A 6,363-nucleotide genomic window follows, 5' to 3' on the forward strand; every position below is an offset into this window, starting at 1 on the left:
TCAAGTGCAATTACTAGACAGGCTCAAAAGGCTGACTACACAAAGAGCCGATGGTATTCCACAAAGACAAGTGCATGCAGACCGTTGACAGAATATGGGTGGGGTACTCTTAAAAACAAAGCATAGTCAGGATTTTTGTGGTGCAATATTTACTGAAGAAAAAAATTTAAGTTCAGCAGAAATAATTTCAAAATTGAATGCTGGAGTGGCCAAACATGCGAGAGAAAAAATAAATTATAAAACAAACTATAACTTTCTGGAATGGAGAATTCAATCTATCATTATTGAGTTAATAGGTAATTAAGTGGCAGAAAATACCATACAAAAAATTTTAAAACCATGTAACTGTCAAACTCAGTTTGATCACATTGCGGCAGGGATAAACGTTGTGTTAAACAACGAAAATTTATTGTACATATTGTTGAAGCAGAAGACAAAAACAAGGAGGTTGAAATGAGTATTTTATTGATTTTACGCCTGTTGCAAAAGTATGCTTTTTAAAAAGTTAATTGAAAACTGAAAAATCGTCTTCAGACATTCAACATTCGTTTAAAAGACAGAGGAGGGCAGCCTAGGGCAATGGCACTCACATGGTTGGTAAAGAAAAAGATGCATAAGCTAGACTTCTGTCTGAAAAAATCTAGTCATTCTTTGTGCCTAACTAAACTCTAACTGAATAGTTAGAATTTGTTACTAGGAGATGTGGCCTCAGCTGTGCCAGCTGCAATCACATTTCTGGGGAACAATTCAACGACTGGATATGATAATCTCTGGACCAGTGTAAAGATGGCATCTTTTGAGGAAACTCGTATCAAATTTGATCTTGCAACCACTCTCAGATAGCATGGTTGGGAAATGTTGTGAAAGCAATTAGATTTAATTTAGATATGATACAAGATGTGTTGGAAGAGTTAGGTAGAACAGCAGAATACTCTCAAATAGAGTGACTTACAAACTTCAGCAGAAAAAGAAATAAAGATTGATTTTGTACTCTGATTGCTGTTTTGTATGAACTGATGTTTACAAAAGGTTACAAGTAACCCGAAGGGATCTAAGTTTAGCTATTGACTTTAAAAAGGATTAAAAATATTTTTAAAAACTTTAAGAGAAAGTTTTTCTAAATCAAAATGACATGAGAAGTATACAATAAACATGGCATTGCAATAAATATAAGGAAATTAAAACAGGGAAAAAAAATGTAATGACTATGGAGGACAAGATGTATCAAGTAATTTTGAAACTAACTTCTAGACAGACTATTTACTGAGCGTTATAGATAAGCCATAGTCACAAATGAAGATCTGTGTGAAAAAATTGAGTAATATATATTATTACAATGTAATAATATTTTTAAAATAAAATCTGAGCGCTGATAACTTTTAGTAGAACTTAAGAAATTTAGTATGGATGTAGCCTATTGCTTGAAAAGATGGTGGAAATCTTACTATAAGTGAATGTGGTGCCTTCCTTTCTTGCTGATGAAGAGGATGAGGATCCCCTGCCCTAAAATATGCCACTTTGGCATAAGGATTATTTTCAGCTGAAGGCAATTAAGAAGCTGCGGATGCAGAAACAGCTCTTTGCCCCCCACCCCTATCTGCCTAAAAGCAGGACATAAATTTCTCTTTGTGAAGATGATCCCTCTCCATCCCATACCAGGAGGAGAGCATCCCTTATCGCTGGAAACAAAGTCAGCACTGAGATGAAGCTACATAAACAAACTTTACCAAAATACCCCTTGGCTTCCATTCATTTCCCCCATATATTTACTTTCCCGCAATTTCCCACCCCTAGAAGCCCAACGCCCTTGTCCTCTGTCTTGTCACATCTCCATAATTTATCACCCTTTGTTAAAATGGAATATAAGCACCCTCTTCTCCCCTCCTAAGTTTAACTGCTTCTTTGGGTCTTCACTTCTTTTCTCTGAAGCCCTCTGTGCCTGTAAACATTAAAATATAAATATCAAATTAAATCTGCGCACCTTTTCTCCTGTTGATCTGTCTTCTTTCAGTTGAACTTGAAAGTCCCAGGCACAGAACCTAAGAGGGTAGAGGGAAGATTTCCCTCCCATACACCATTGTTACTCTTTCATGTTTGTGTCGGTTGTTAAGCTGTTGTCTCTCAGCTCCGAGTCTACCCCTTAGTATTTGGCTTGGTGATGCTGGAGCTGGAACTCTTCAAACCACTTTTCTGCTGTTCCAGCTGGTGCCATGTTGGTCTGTGCCTTTTGGGGTTGTCAGAGAAAGAAGCTGAGGCTGGAGGAGAAAAAAAGGACTCGCTCCTGCCTTTGGCTTCCTCCACCTTTGAGAGGCCCTCCAGGTTTCCTCACCCTACAGGCAGCCCTTCCTCCAGCTGAAGCCAGTTGGCAGTTTTCACCACTTACAGAACCAGCCTCCTGACGCCCTGTCTCTGACTGGCTGGTACCAGCCATCTGGTGCTCCTTCCTTTGGGATCTGGGTTTCAGGCCCTGGGAGCCCTCCTTTAAGGCCCTAAGTTTTAATAATTCCCACCTCTCTCTTCTGTTCCCTCAGGCCCTAAAGGTAGATGTTTCCTGTACTAGCTGCCTCCATGATACCTTAGAGTTCTCTGAGAACATTAAAAAATGTTTTATTTTTTAATTAAATTTTTAAAAATTTAATTTAAATTTAATTAAATTAATTTTAAAAATTGTAGTAAAACATGTACACATAAAATTTACCATCTTAACCATTTAAAAATGTGTACGTCAGTGACATTAACTACACCCACATTGCAGTGCCACCAATCTCCAGAGCTCTTTTCATTTTATAAAACTGAAACTTTGTGTCCATTAAATAACATGTCCTACTCCTCCCTCCCCCCAGCCCTAGGCAACCGCCATTCTACTTTCCACCTCCAGGAATCTAGTCTAGGGACCTCATATAAGAGGAATCATACAACGGTTCTCCTTTTATAATTGGCTCATCTAAGCATAATGTCCTCAAGTTTCATCCATGTTGTGGCAAGTGCCAGAATTTCTTTCCTTTTTTTAAGAACAGACACTTCTCCATTGTATGTCTGTACTAAAGTTTGTTCATCCATTCATCCATGGATGGATGGATGCTTGGGTGCCCTCTTTTTACCCTTTCAGTTATCTTTAACAATTGTTTCTATTTATTTAATAATTCTTCATGTAATATTCTCTGTTCAAATAAGTGGTAAGATTTCTGCTTCCTGACCAGATTCTGTCAGATACAATGGTCATAATTTAAAATATAAATATATATCTTTCATGTTTGAGTGGGAGTGGTATGTGACTAGCCTGTTTCTGGGTGTAGGAGTTATTGTCCCCGGGGAGAGGGACAGTTGAATTGCTGCAGGCACCACTCTGCTTCATTAGCTGCAGGTCACTGTGTGGGTGTCTTCAGAGTCAGAAGACCCAGTTCACAAAGCTGTTTGCATGGATTGAGCAAGAGAACCAATGCTGCAGTGATATGCCTGCTGCATTCTTTGTGGTCTTTCAAGGATATTTACTGATCTGTTTCTCTTCCTTTACCTCCAACCCTGGCGCCAGGAGCCCTTCCCAGACAGACTGGCCACTGCTCAGCCTTGTTGTTTTAAAAACAGTTTTAGAGTTAATCCCTCCCCCACGTCTCTTCTCGCTCTTGGAATTCGTGGACGTTGAGCTGGTTTGACCCCGGAGTTGTTCTGATTTCTATGGTAGCTTTCTCCTGACTTGCATTTTTGGATCTGGACTTCCTGGCCAGTCTGATCTTTTTACTTCCTACTTTGCAGGATTTCTTACCTAATCTTTTAATGCCATGCCTTTTGGTTTTCTAGGACTGTATGTGTTTATCCTTTTAAAATAGTATATTTCTCCCATTTCAAGAGATTTGGCATTAGAGCTGAGATATTCTTAGTTCAGTATTTTAATCCAATTTTCTCTATACTTTTTTATGATAATTTCCCCTCATATTTTATATAAATAGGTTTTACTTTTATAATAAAAAAAAAAAAGCTAGATTTCTCCAAAGCTTGTGTTACTTTCCTTGTAAACTAACAATCCCTCAGGGGCATAAACTTTTGGTTACTTCAGAAGAAAACACAGCTATCATAATTCATGAACTCTCCAGAGGCAACACATCGCAACTTAATTTCTTATGTGGTGTTTTATTCATTTCATAACTGTGTGGATAAATAATGCATGAAAATGAAATGGCAATTATGATCATCATGTCAATGGAAATATTCTCCAAGTCATTTAATTCGAGTCTGACAAGAATTTATTGTATATTTAAAATTTTACTTATCTAGGTATTTTTTATTATTTGGGCTCAGAATCTTTAGGAACTAAAGTAAAATAAAATCCCCCTGAAATAATCTGAGGGTGAATGAGATGTTTGCAAATATAGCACATGCATATTGTAAATACTTGTAAATGCAATGTGTAGATATTATGTAGACATTCATGATTCCTCAAGCACCAGGGCCCATAGATAAATGATGCTCATTACTTTGGCAGGCTTAGTGAATACCTACCACATGTCAGGTGTTGTTCTAGTGCTGGGCATACAATGGATAAACAAAATAGACAGTCTCGGCTCTCCATGGAACTTATGCTCTAGCGGGGATATTGATGTGGACAGGCAATTACCATATGGTGTGCCCCACAATAGGATGAGATAAATCCAGGGAGATCAGAAAGCTCAGAGGAGGGAAACTTCATTCATTCTTGGGTGCCTGGGAATAGTACATAGTGATGTAAAGAACTAGTAAAGAAACTGACAAAAGAACATTGAGGGCAGATAACAGAGATATGTTCTCTTTGCTTCAGGGTCTTGCCTATACTGTGTCTTCTGCTTGTTGTAGCAGCTGCACTACATGGAACCTCCTGAGGCAGGCATGTTTTGAGGGGCCTGAACTTCACTTAAACTCTTCTCTGTGATTCATTCTTTCCTTTGGTTTCATAACCATGCTTGTGTTGTGTGACCGCTATCTTTGCTTCCTTTCTCTCTCCCTCTGTTCTTTCCTCCTCTCCCCTGCATCATCTCTATACTTGCTTGCAACCAGGGTGGACACTTGTTATGCAGCAGATTTTGGCAAAACTAACTGTTACATTCTGCTACATCATTGGTTGAACATTAACCAACCAGAGTGTGTCTTTTGATCTCATTAGAGAATTTAGAGGAACAGCAATTGTATTGATTGATGAGTAAACAATCACCCCTCAACTTAATTCACAGAAACCAAAATTAAAAGTGTATTTTTGGAGCTTTCAGAATAATGCTCTTATCTTTACTATTACCACAGGCCATTATACATTTTTTTCTTTATCAAGTATATTAAGATTATGTATTAAAAATGATGTTAAATATAACCATATTATTCAGTATCATAAATAGCAACAATGCATTAATTCCTCTTACCAAATTATGAACTGTCAATATAGGCATAAATGCATTTAAAAGCAAACATTTGCATTCCAATTTGGTAAAGACCAAAGTTTTGTTAGGTAATCTAAAATTAAGTCCAAATTATTTAAATTTACTTTTGGGCTATAATATATACTTTTAAAATAGGACTTGAAGGGAGGAGTTACCATCTTATTTGTGATCTCTATAGTGAAACTGTGTTTTAGATTTCTGTTTCAGAGTCTAAGAAAGCAATTTGTTGAGAGGTGATGTAACAGGATGTAACAGAGAGCTATTGCCAAAATCTGCTATATAACAAACCATTCCAAAACTCATGGTTAACAATGATTATTCTCATGGGCCTGAGGGTTGACTAAGGAGGGGTAGATCTGGGCTGGGCTAGGTCAGAGTGACTTGGCTCCATTCTACCTGTCTCTCATCCTCCTTTGGGGACTAGCAGACTAGCCAAGGTATGTTCTTTTCATGATGATGATCAAGGTAAAGGGTACAAGTGAACACAGTTAAGGCTTCTTGAAGCTTGGGTTCAGGATGGGCACACTGTCACTTCCGCCTCATTCTATTGGCCAAAGCAAGTTTGGTGACCATATCTAAAGACAAGAGAAATGGAATTATCCCACTCCACAGTGAGAGGGCGTGACAGGGTTTCATGGAAAAGGTCATGTATATAAGGAGGGATGAATAAGATGGGACAATAATATAATCTATACATAGAAAACACTTAGTTATTCACCAAACTGTTTCCTTTTCTTCCTGGTGCCCACAACTAGACCATATTTCCTTGCATCTCATGCAACAACATCTGGCTGTATGACCAAGTTCTTGCCAGTGGGATGTGAGCAGAAATGACTTGACCCAAAAAAATGTTTAATGAGGACTCCTCTATATTAATTCCCATTTCTCTGGCTTGATGAAGACAAGCTAGGAGAATGTGAAAGTCACATATTAAAGACAGTCAGAAGCACAAGTTGAAGGA

The sequence above is a fragment of the Camelus ferus genome, chromosome 30 (genome assembly GCF_009834535.1).
Source record: "Camelus ferus isolate YT-003-E chromosome 30, BCGSAC_Cfer_1.0, whole genome shotgun sequence".
Taxonomy (NCBI): Eukaryota; Metazoa; Chordata; class Mammalia; order Artiodactyla; family Camelidae; genus Camelus; species Camelus ferus.